The 13,681-nt window shown below is 37.0% G+C and overlaps 1 long non-coding RNA gene across 1 annotated transcript; it reads right to left on the reverse strand.

The window, feature by feature from the left end:
* Positions 1-261: 261 nt before the first annotated feature.
* LOC124131954 lies at positions 262-10,753 on the reverse strand. The gene is made up of 6 exons (XR_007221067.1): positions 10,597-10,753; positions 5,784-5,984; positions 5,266-5,429; positions 4,749-4,880; positions 4,398-4,490; positions 262-1,610 (listed from the first exon to the last, which is right to left on the reverse strand). It is a non-coding gene; the product is annotated as an uncharacterized LOC124131954 (long non-coding RNA).
* Positions 10,754-13,681: the final 2,928 nt, after the last annotated feature.

Raw genomic sequence — 13,681 nt, forward strand, 5'->3', positions numbered from 1 at the left:
GCACCGGAGGGGCAAATGTCTACCCATACATTCGTTGAGGCTACTTAGAAAATCAAAAGCTTTTAATTACGTTTCAGAATAATAATTTGCCTCAATGTTATGTGTATTAAATAATTACTACATAAAGAATTTGCATTTCCAGAAACATTTTATGGTGTTGTAATTTGTGAAATTTGATATTGTTACATTTCAGTGCCGATTTACCCAATGTAATTGCTTTATCTACTAACGGAAGTCAGGTGAAATAAAGAAACTGCAAAGTCAGAGTTTGAATTATATGTATTAAACTGTTTATCAATTACAGTCACAATATCACAATAGTAACCAGACACAGGTGAAAATACAATAACGAAAACGACATTCCAACATATACATACAAGGGGAGATAAATCATGTCAGGATACAAGCACATGGAACATGATAATACATATGTCATATGAATAAGTTGCAAAACGACACAAATCTAACCTTGTCACTTTATAATGTGACGCTTACACGATATACGGCTTTCCATTGGACGATAATCGGTCACCTGGCGCGAAGCTGACGTCCATAAGTGTATCTACAACACATTTTGACGTTCATTCGTATTTTACGAGACTGTATTCTCGAAATGACGTGTTCACTGGCGGACTGCCTCCACATTCCTGAGGAAACCATTGGGAATTCCCTTGCATGAATGCATGAATAAATGCAACAGCGTTCTTTCTAATTTAGACTCTATAATTTTGAACATAGCATTTTACCATACATGGCGATATTTCAGAGAGTTTAATTGTATGCCCATTCAAGAATATCCGCGCCACGATCCATCCTAGTGAACAAAACGAAGAATATCACATCAAAACTATGGACTCGATTGCTGTCCAGACTGACAAGTAACCGCAAACAGCATACTTTAAATTTACCTCAGTACTAGTATCTATTTGACACATCTTTATACATGTAGTCTCCTTTCACTGATCGGCCTGTTGATCAATGAAGACTAATATTTTGTAATCGCCACAGGTTCATGAACAACTTCGGAAATCTCTCCCGTTACGTTTATCGTGTCGGCCATTTTGACTTTCTGTATATGATGTAAATGTCTTACGACGCGCCGCCACCATGACTGACTTATTGAGATTGTTCTTTAGAGACATTTTCATCATAAATAATAATATTTTTTGAATTTATTTGTTGTAACCAAACCACAATAGATGTTCAAGAAGAATCCATCCCCCGACTTATACAATAGTGATATAAAAAATTATATTTACTTTCATTTTGTGTGAGTTTATTGGTGTATGAACCTTCATAGAGTGAGGGCCGGGCATTGCATAAACGTCATCGCAAGCTCCGACGTTCATACAGTGTGGCCCTCATCTTATGAAGGTTCATGCCTTGAACTCTAAGTGAAAGTCAATTCTTAAATAGTCAAAGAATACATATGTTTATCTTTAACCGTCTCGATATTTACACAATAAAGTTCTCTATCATGTCTTACACATGTATGAACAGAGATTTCTACAATGAAACGACCAACTAAGTACGCATATTTTAGGGGGGCAATGCTGTTTTTTCAGCCGGCTTCGTAAGATCGAGGACCGAGACCCGAGGACGCGTCGAATCTAGACCAAAAGAAATCAGGTTATTATAACAATTTTACCACATTTATATATTCTTGTAAAAAGTAGGAGATCATGAAATATAAATGTTAATACCAATTATTATAAAGAAGACAAGTGTTGATGATAGTGAGTATGGATTTACGCCGCTTTTAGCAATATTCCAGCAATATCACGGCGGGGAACACTAGAAATGGGCTTCACACATTGTACCCATGTCGGGAATCGAACCCGGGTCTTCGGCATGACGAGCGGACGCTTTAACCACTAGGCTACCCGACTGCCCCTGTTGATGATAAACATCCCGTGAAAGAACGTTCATGTCTGAAACACTTAACAACAAAACACTTCCTATCGTGTGCACGTTCCGCAAGCAGTAGAACTACACTAGTGCGTAGGGTGTCTTTCTGGATTTTGACACCTTCAAAGAAGGTCGATGTGTCTCTGTGGACCATTATTTCTCTCAATTGTACTGATTCTGCGTATCATACAGTTGTGATTCACTTGAGTTAATTTCTGTTTTAGTGAATGAACGAGCGATGCGGCGTCTGCAACGCGCGGATCGTCTACTTGCGATTGACATGCCTAATTCTGACAGATGTCAAGGTGCAGTGACCAATACGTTCAATGTTTCACAGTGTGTGATTAGCGGACTATGGAACAGGTACTAACAAACCAGAAATGTTGATGATCGACCCCGTTCAGGGCGTCCCAGGTCAACGACAAGAGTACATGATTGATTGATCCGAAACTAGGATCTACAAATTCGAGCTCAAACGGCGAATCAAATTGTGGAAAACTTTTATCAGGATACTATAGTAAGTACGGGTCAGACGATTAGAATCGCCTATCGCGATGCTCGACGGCCACATGTTGTGTGACCCCTCACAAATCGTCATATTGTGAATAGATCGCAATGGCGTACGCAACGTCGAGACTGGAGTAATCGTCGCTGGTCGCTTTCAGATGAGTCCCCATTCAATTTGCACTTTCATGATAGGCGTGGTCGTGTCTGGCAACGTCGAAATGAACGTCAAGCCAATGTTAACGTGACACCTCGGGGGATCGGATATGGTGTGAGGTTGCAGCACTGTAATTGAGCGAACCCCACAGGCACTGGACAGTACTATGCCGGCGCATACCGCCACCGTTGTTGTCCCGTTTGCAAGGTGTACTGGTCGACGTTTTGTCTTTCTGTATAACAACGCCTGTGCTGACCGTGTACGAATCGTCAATTCTCGGGAGACGTATGCGTCAACGTCATAGATTGCAAACCACGTTGTCTGAACTTGGCCAGGCGGTGAAAGAGGGGTAGGACAGACTTCCTCAAACTATCAGAGCGAGTGTCATACGCTGTATGCCTCGTCAAGTGAAAGAATGTTTTACGCACTACTAATAAAAAACGTCAACATTGAAATTTCCCATCGTACCCCTAGCGTCCTTCAAGATCGTTGGCTGTCATGACATCTACTACTTCATTACTGGTTGTAATGTATTTAATGCGTTCATGCATTGATAGCAACTAATATCTCTTACAAGATTGGAAATTTTACGTTAGTTCCGAATACACCCTACTTTCGTATAAGTTATGAAAGAAGTGGATTTTTGTTCATATGCCAACAACAGTTTAATATTATGTTTTGAATTGATAAAGTTTATAGACTGATCAAATAATAGAACCACATACAATCTGTTGCTTCCAAATGACGTTTATTAAACGGAATCAAATACAGCCTAGTACGCATGCAACTATATTTATCATATAATGGAGAGTGTCTGCGATCCGATATACCTTGTTATACAATCGATAAGTAAGAAAATGTTATTATCAAGCCAGACCTCCTTTTATTAATCTCACTAAACCGACGTGACGAGTACTGGGATTCAAAACGTTGAGGTAGTTTCTTGATGTGTGAGTGCTCATGTTAACAAATATGTCTGCAGATCAGTTGGCGCTATATCATATATTGGTCGGTTGACCAAGGAGTTACTTTTCCTTTGGTGAATGAGTGAGTGAGTGAGTTGGGTTTAACGCCGCTTTTAACCGTATTCCAGTTATATCACAGCGTGTCATCTTAATGTGGGAGGAAAGCCCGAAGTGATGCAGGTCTCAGACGTTTACCACTTCGGTGAAACCCTCGAGCACGGGTATGGAGATGAACAAACCAAGAAACATAATCGGGGCGAACCGGTTTCTGGCGTGCCCAAGGGACGCAACTCTGCACAGCGAATCGCGGCGCCTTAGACGACTGGACCACCCTTGCTCCCTTTGGTGAATGAAAACACGTCTTTAACTTTGATTGTTTTCAGAATGGCACTACATGAAAATTTGTGTTTTCGAATAAAAACATAATCATAATACCATTCCCCTTATAAGCTATTTATGATACTGGAACACACTATTAAGCTCCAAATATTATTCGTATTTCGCGAAAGTAATTACATTCACTTACAACGATTTGAGAGATTCTTTGACAGTCTGTATTAATTGTTCTTGTTTGTTTTAAATGTCAGAAAAGTACATAGACACGTTTATCAGCCGGCGTGGACATTTTTTTGTGAAGACATTTTATATATGAATACTGGCTATTTAATTCAATACCAATGTTGACCTTTTTTCGGATCTGTAAAATATATATACTCCAAACACATGCTTAATATCTGAACGTGCTGCTTCCAACAGATTGCTGCTTGAATTCAACATAATCAGTTACCTTTGTATGCGTGTCATTATTTAAAGACAGACGTAAAATTACCAATGTCTCAATTGCTTGATCTAAGAATACTCACTGTAATATAGCTTTAATAGGAAACACAACACCGCTGCTGCCCCCAATGTTGCCAGACAGATCGTCAATGTGCGGTAGATCTCCGAGGTGCACTCTTAAAGAAAAATATGTCAAATTCAACATAGGAGAAATTCTTACGTTGAATAACGAGGCTTTTGTTATCAGTTTAGAAACGTGTTCAGATAAAAGGTATGATACTCCTTTCATCCTTTTACAAAGGTAAAGATGGAACGAAACTGATGAAATAATATGCTACACAACTGATATTATACATAAAGTATCAATATTTATTTATGACAGAACAATATTATTTAAGCAATTATATTTATAATTTTCATGCATTAGTAATTACCACAATAATTATTGACAGTTCTAGGGGTAAGTGTGGGTTGGGCAGTAGTTGGTGCTGCTGTAGTAGGTGCTGCTGTAGTTGGTGCTGCTGTAGTTGGTGCTACTGTGGTAGTTGGACAATCGCCATCTGTACCTGCAACACATGATGTCATTCATTGGAAATAATGAATACAATACCTGAAGATATATATGTTGTATTAGTTCATGTCATGTATCTGACTTTGAAAAGTCGATTATGTTAAAGTTTTGATTCATAATCGTCAACTTAAAAGTAGAATTAATCAAACAACAATACGATCATTGTCGTACCGAGTATTAATATCGACAGTTAGATGTACATGGAACCCGTTCTCATGTTCAGACCAGGTGTGGTTATAATGAGTGAATAAGCGATATGTTGGTGAACGTTGAGACGTGTTACTTTGTTGAAACTTTGTTAAGCACGGGTATTCCCAAACGTTCTAAAAGTTGTATCTTTCAACTAACCAGCTCCTTGCCGGTGTATGATTTCAACTTACCAAAGCAGTATCTCTCAGAACAGCCGTCCATCTTCTTTAGGTAGTATACATAGAAATGACTACAGTTTTCCACCTGGATTGTAATTTGCTTTTTGCAGGGTTCATTGTAGAAACTGACACAAACTGCATGTTCCTAATACAGTCAGCGTCGGACGGAAGGGTTCCTGAGTATAAAGTGTAAAAAACAATCAATGTCACATATTAATATTTCTATTATATGCTTCATTTGTCTTTCTTAATTAAAATGTGTATAAAGGTACTCTACCTAAAAACCAACCAATCAGACTTCGTTTATACCATTTTTTCATTTTACAATGGTGATGAGGATTTACAATAAGCCAAAGGATAATCCATTCTTGAATGGTGATATTCAGACAGTTGACTGGACAAAGTAAAGCACAAGAGAGAATGGAGACAATGGGGCTCGGTTATGACAAGGCATCGCCTCCAACCTTCATCAAAAAGGCTTTGTAGACTTCAGTGCTGAAGAATCATGTTTCATAAATCACACAACATACCATTCAGCCAGCCTGGGTAGTTGGCGCCGCAGCTGTTGATGTCCACGTGCGATTTTGGCATCTCCAGAGCTCCATAGTAATTGACCACCTTGTACCAGTTCTCGGTGATGTAGCGGTCACACTCCTCTGGCTGATAGGGACATTTCGGACTGCTACCTCCCTTGTCGTAGATGTACTTGTGGTCGGTGCAGGGGTCGGGTGCTGAGTGGAGTGGAAATCAGGGCCTTGATTTATTTGCAGGTTTACTGGCCATTGCTTTATTTATCAGTGGCATCTGTAAATTCCTGTTAGGATCATGTTTTATTTCAGTGAAAATATAAAACATTAACTCCAGAGGACAACCAGTCTCGATAATCCGACGAAACAGATTCCAGTTAGTATTAAAGGCAAAACATGTGAAGGGATCAGTGATGACACCATTAATGCCTCGTCTATTGACCTTTTTCACACTTCGCTACTTCCGGTTTGAAAGCGAGGCTTGGAGAGCAGAAGGTGAAGGCTGGATAGCACATGAAACACATGGAGATGTCAACAAGGCACGCAATCGGGACAAACTGTGACAATTTAACCATCCCGGTACATTTATCGTAAGTATTGAACATTATTCTTATTGACAAACTATTCTACTGTTATTTGGTCTCCTTACCAATATAAATTTGAGTCTGGCCGTTCTGTTGTGATTTCAATTTAAAATATCCATGACCACCTGGTAACTCCTAGTGCCGTTTATGGTAGCTGAACAGACTTAATACAAATGCTACTGAAATCTTGTAAAGAATAATTCATTGTTTACACACCATTAAGCCAAACTATTTATTGTGAGTTTAAAGAACTTTGCGGGTTGTATTTGAAGTCGAAAAATTGACCTTTTGACCATATCTAGATATATGTCAGAAACTAACTAAATTGATATGTTGATATAGGCTAATGTATCAAATTGTAACCTACTGAGAATTTACAATCGTAACAAATCAGAAGTTTGCATCAGTTGTGTATTTGATGTAAATTGTAATGGACTCAAACGTATTCCAATAAAATATTAGACCTCTAGATCTACTTGTGCTGTTGTGATTGTGAACAGTTGTTATTTTGATTGTCAATGTTGACAGATTAGATAGCATGAGGTGTAATATTTCAACTGAATTATTACATAAAGGGTGTGTAAATATTTAAAGTAAAGTACAGTTTGATCTGAAACTTTGGTAACAATTAATATTTCTACCAAAATGATATTTACTTTACTGTACCAATTTAATCATGTCATGAAATGAACAAAAACCCACCTAATTAATGTCCAGTAAATGTTCAATCTACATGTGATCTTTATATAATTTACAGAAACAGATAACTCTTTAACAGTTTGTATTCAAATATTTCAAATGCATAAATTGATATTGACATTACTAAAAACTTAAAGTATAAAAAGAATTATTTTTAATTCCCATGCGTATTGCAATCATAACTCATTTATTCCCTTTGTTTAATTGTGAAACCCATCTGGTTTTATGTCCACAGATATGTTTTGAAACTTTTAAAACAAAAAGATTTCTTTTGTGCAAGCAATTGCCATGTATTATTGATTATTAATCATATCAATTTATATATAAAAATATAGTTGTGCCTACTGTGTCATTTTTCAATAATTATATTGTTATGATGTAATATTTTACTATTGTTAACAATCTTAAGAACTTTAGTTTTTTTCAATCAAGTCAAGTGGTGTGATCATTTTGATATTTTTTTATAATTCAATCAAAACGAGAAAAATAAAAAAATATAAATACATAGAAGAAATATGTTTTCCTTGTCAAATAACGATGATAGCATGAATTTATCTCATGCTCCTTGTATAGCATGCTCCTTGTGAAAATTCATTCCATTCACGTCGAATGTACCTTATATGATGATTTTAGGGAGACAATACTGACAGCTATCGATAATCTTGGAGGACAAAAAACTCTACATAGTATTCTTTTTGGTGATCCAAACTTAGATGTTTTCCTGAATACAAAAATATTCTTGTCTGTACACAAATTTATAGAAACAACTAACAGATTCAGTAGCTAGCATATTATTGTTTCCAAACTGTTAATCATTAATAATGTTAAATCTATATTCAACACTAAAATGTATAATATTAGGATATGTATGAGATGCACACTGTCTTCACTTTCCAGCACATTGTACATATCCTTCATATGAGCACTGTATATATATTGCACACTATGTTTCCACAATGTGAAGCTTCAACTGTAAATTGTTCATTTTCATAATGTAATATTATGTATAACTGTATATAGGGAGAAGGCGGTAATAAGTGCTGCCCTTTGTCTTTTTGGACAATAAAATATATTTAATAATATTTCATCTTGTGATCTGACAAAGTTAATATTTTCAAGTCAAGATATCAACTTTAGTAAACCACATGAAGAGATAAACATCGCATTTGACAAAATAAATTCAAGTCTTATATTTTCTTTGTGATCTTCATGACCTTACTCAGAAAACCATAGTGTCAATGAGGCAGACTGACTGTAGGTGTGACAAAACGTGATAGTTCACCTGATTTTAATAAAAATCTTATTTATTTCACTCTAGCGATAGTATGTTTTCAGCATGGTCAGTCTAAATAAAGTATTTCATGATTAAAAACATACCGGTAATACAAATATCAAAACGTGTTTCATTAAAACAAGAGTGAATTTCTGTGTGACATTGATATACAGAGCTGTAGTACACTGTCATTAAATTGATGCATCTGTTGAGTTTACTGTTTACACAGAATATACTGTTTGAGTTTTCAACATATCAGATGAATTGATGCCTTCAAGATTGGTCTAAAGTAGCATGTAATGTTACACACTGTGATTAATTTTCCTTAAACTTCTCTATTTCAGAAGAATTTTGTTTTCTAAATAAGCAATATTATGAGAGAAGGTGAATATGCATTGTTTATGAAAAATGTTATTGAAGTAGGAATATTATTACAATGTTATTGAATTATTCATTTCAGGCCAGCGAGTCAACACAATGAAGTACTAGTATCCGGGTGATGTCTGGAGGAGCTTTCTGCTGACAGTAACACAATGGTTACAATGTGCGTCCTGTCAAAGGACGAGGAAGTGAAAAGCCATATTCATTCAATCAACAAATGTGCTTCCTGTCACACTTAAATAGGACGAGGAAGTGAAAAGCCTTATTCACTCACAAATCAACATGGCCAATATTTATCGGACACTGAAAAAGCACATTGTACCATTTGTTTACAAGCAAGAAAATTATTTTCTCCTGGTATTTAATTAGGTGCTTTTGACTGACAAAGACACCCAGTCCATGTTAAGTTTTGAAAACTTATATTGTGAGAAATAAAGATATGAAAATTTCGGTTTGTTTTTCTTTGTTAAATATGAGAAATCCAGATTGTTCCATCAACATATTTTGTACCGATACATATATTTTATCTTGGCTTGATTACCAATTGAAGTTGATTCCTTTTGTTATTTTATCTGTACTCGTATCTGATCAAGACATTTTCAAACTATTCAGGATAAATGTATTAGTAGCTTCCTTTTGATATACAATTACCTATCATCATACAGGATTAGGTGAGGGTGTTCAAGAAGTTCATGCATTATTTATGTTTATCAATTTTTAGTTTCCTTTTAACTTATTTTAAACAGTTCACACATTATTACTTTTGTCGTGCACGGTGCAATCTCAATCGGCAATAATCAGTTAAGTAAGTGATGTTTGAAGAACAAGTAAAGTATCATCTGTCATTGTACACACTGAATAGAGTTATGGCCCCTTCTGAATATTTATTTTGACACGAATTATTTTCATAATTAACATTGTAATATGTTAAAATGAAAATCATAGCAGAAAAAGTGTCTTTTGTCAACTGGACTCATGGCAAAACGATAGTGCGTTGTGCAGCAAACACCACTATGAAACGTGAAATAAACATGATCTCAATCTTGATCTAGGGTTCGCCAAGCCACGCATTGACTGAGCAATTTTGCAAAAGTACACTGACGTGTTTCATGTCATGCGGTTTATTTACGATACAAAACTTCTGTCATTGAATGTACTGTCACACTGTACCTATATGCCGATGAGGTTATGATAAAACAATCTATTTCTGAAATACGTATCTCGAAATGCACCTTTCGATTCACTTCCGGGATCCTGACAGCAAAATGCTTATTCCAGTGTATTACAGGCATATTTTAGTTGGACCTTATGATTTAATGTATTAGATACAGAGGATACCATTTTTTGTTTGTTTGAAATGTCCATCAGTGAAATGCACAACATGCTTTCTGTTCCCTATGAGCTGATGCGACTCTCACTGCGTGGAGCTATGCTCTCCAAGCCTCGTTTTCGATCCAAGATGGCGAAAGTGTGAAAAAGGTCAATAGGAAGAAGGCTCGTGCAGAATTATTAAATAGACTCCATGCAAGTATAATTGCCTTTATGTACACTGTGTAAAAGAGCTTAGCAATACCAATGGCATCGATCAGCTCACACGTGTGTATAGTTAACCTGTTCCGGATAATCGAGTCTGGTAATACTCTTTGTGTTGACGTTACAAATTTAGGTTGCTAATGTTTATGTATGCTAATATACTTTTCAAGGTAACATTATACGCCATATCATGAATGTTCATAACATCACTCACTTACATTTTAATTACCAGTCTGAATTCTTAACACATGGATGAATCTAATAATGGAATGTATTTTTCTTGAACAATCGTTTTCACACTTTTATCTTGAGATAACTACTTTATACACGCCGTGGTAACACTCACCTACAGCATCAGCCAGTAACAGGAGGCTGAAACCCAGGAGCCACATGCTCACAGCAGTTGGGCAGAAAATGTCCGTCCAAACAACTGAAACAGATAACAAAGGGCTCAGTTGCACCTGCAACCTGCCGTGGTGTGCTGCTTAACACTGTTGTCTCTTATCCACCAATGCGAGACATGGCGAACAATACAATTGCAGTCTGCATGCAAGGGACATATTGATTACCTGTCGCAGGCAGCAATAGCTTTACGTGGGGCAACGTGCATAGTCGGTATTTCATATCACTGCTTCACTAGTTAAAAGACCAATGTTTTGGAACAGCCATCGTATGGCTAATCTGGCTGGAATCTATCTTATTTCCTTACACAGGGCTTTGTGTGCATACATCTGTAATGAGAGGTATATTTTACCTCGAGACAGGAAAAGAATTGCATAACAGATGACCCGTGGAGCTATATTTAAATGGTCAGACATGTTGAGGGAGAATAACATTGTCTGGATGTGCAACTCAATCCCAACTCTAATTTTCAACACATATTGATTCCATGCCAACAACAACACAATATTGATAACCTGTCACCCAGTGCCTAAATGTTCATAAGACAGCAATAGATTCATGTGGAACACAATAACCAGTCGTTATGTCTTCAATGACTGATGCGTTCTTGATTTTATATCGAATTGTTTACATTGGGCTCTGCGCGTACATATTTGTGATGCCTGTGAAATGTATATCTCGCGGGGAGACATATGTGTAGTATTGAATTACAGATTACTCACCCATAAAAATCTAAAGGGTCAGACATGTTGTTGGATATAAACATTACCTGGATGTGCATAAAGAGAAGACGATCAATCAAATACAACTGAAAGGTGCATCAATCATTGATTCCATGTAGGAGATATGTGAGAAGATATGTGGGATCTCTATTGGATGTTTGAAATACAAACCCCCACTGAGGTTAAGGCAAACCTTTTCTTCACTAAAATAGTTTACCTACAGTGCTTTATTGTTTCCATATTTTTAATGTCTATACAAGCTGGTATTAATCACACTGATCCCGTGACAATCCCTTTTGAAAACCATCGTAGTTAAAAAACACATAGAAAACATCATTAGTGGTCACATATATCCTATATCAGAGAAGTGCGCAAAGAATATACATTGCATGTTTTGTTCCTTCATGAGGTGTTTTGTTCGTCCCTACATTTGTATACCACAGCGAGTTATATGTATACGTGTAGCAAGGAGGGCCTGATGAGAATGATTCCAGTATATGGACAATTTTCTTGACCTGTCTAAATTCTAAACCTGTCAGTTCAGAAGTCCTTGGGTTTTAGCCCTTTTGACCTTGTCTTTGCCAATACTGTTCATGGAACTTTAAAGCACTTAAAGGACCATTGGCTTAATGATAGGTCTGAAGTGAGTTTGTTTGCCGATGTCTCATCATTTCGGACTGGGCATTCTAAAGGTTGTGAAGTTGCTAGCGATAACTTGAAGGATTCCCAGGGAAAAATGATGGTACATTGTGCCAAAAAAATCTCAAGAGAGAAATTTTAGTCCTACCAATCCCTGGTCAACCATTACATGCTAGGTACCACAATCCTCATGTTATTGACAGAACAAGTCAAGGATACAAAGTTTGTTGTACAATCACCAGGCCATCGTAAAACGACATCTTTGTCATGTCAACATGATTAGAAAGTATCACGAGAGAAATGACAATGTACCTACTCAGTTTCTCCTGTAGATATTGTATCAGATTGTGATACTGATAAGTCCTAAGCTAAACAAATCTGAAGTTTAAGCTTTAACTCACTTGGATGCTAAGTTAGGTCATTTGTTATCTGAGCAAAAAGGCTCAAATGACAGAGTTAATTCAAGAGTTTGACAACGTGTTAACGGATGTACCTGTCCCTACAGACTTAGTGTGTCATGATGATATAAGGGTAACGCTATTTATCAGGGCATAACATTTGCAGAAGCTCGAGGTCTTCCATTAACTGCCCGACGGAGGACCGAGGGCTTCTGCAAATGATAATGCCCTGAAAAATAGCGTTACCGTTATTAAACCTAAAATGGATGGAATTTGTTATCAAATAAAAAGAAACAACCATATCAGTTTTGAAATAGCTACTGCAATCAACACGAATATAATGTCACTGATCCACTTTTACAAAAATGGAAGACTCATAGAACAAACCGGATGACGTCACTATTGAACGTGGCGTCACCTATTCCTATCCTATGACGACACCTAACAACGGGCGTGATAATGGCCGGTCGTCAAGCAATATGAGGGCATTATCAAGTTACAGTGGCCCGCTCATATTTGATAACATGCGGGCGGTTTAATGATAATTCTATCCATTTTAGCTATAGTGTAGATGTTGGTGATGCTGACCCTGTGAAACAAATCCCTACCGCATGGATCCAATCAAGCTTGAAGCTCTGAAGAAGGTAATTTAATGGACAATGACATTATTGAACCATGTCAAAATGTCTGGAGTTCACATATCATTCTTGTGCCGAATCCTGATGGTAGTTACAGATGTTGTACTGACATGTAACGTGTGAACGCTGTTTCTAAAACTGAATCTTACCCAAGACCAAGAATCGGTGACTCCATTGACAGAATTGGTCAAGCCAAATAGGTAAATAAGTTTGACCTGTTGAAGGGGAATTGGCAAGCTGGTATCAACTTTGGTTCCTCTAGATGGACTTTTTCACTACAAAGTAATGTCTCATCAATGACATTTCAGCCAATCCTGTGGGTTTCGAAGCCTGCGTTGATGATATATCATCAACAATTCAATGGAGTATGACGAACACCTGAAGAGGATCCGTGCATTTTTCGAGGGACTCACTGAAGCCACGGAGACCATTGATTAGTGAAAAGTGTATTTGCACAGGCACATGCAAATTTTGAAGGTCATCGAACAGGCACAGCCTGTATAAGCAAAGGTGGAAAAGGAACTTATGAAGTTATTATTATCACTGATTTTGGCTATCACCACTGTTTTTGTATTTGATGCTGACCACTGCTATTATAACACATATTATATTGTGCCATTGGAAATTGTACT

Source organism: Haliotis rufescens, unplaced genomic scaffold, assembly GCF_023055435.1.
Source record: "Haliotis rufescens isolate VD_foot unplaced genomic scaffold, xgHalRufe1.0.p SCAF_15, whole genome shotgun sequence".
Taxonomy (NCBI): Eukaryota; Metazoa; Mollusca; class Gastropoda; order Lepetellida; family Haliotidae; genus Haliotis; species Haliotis rufescens.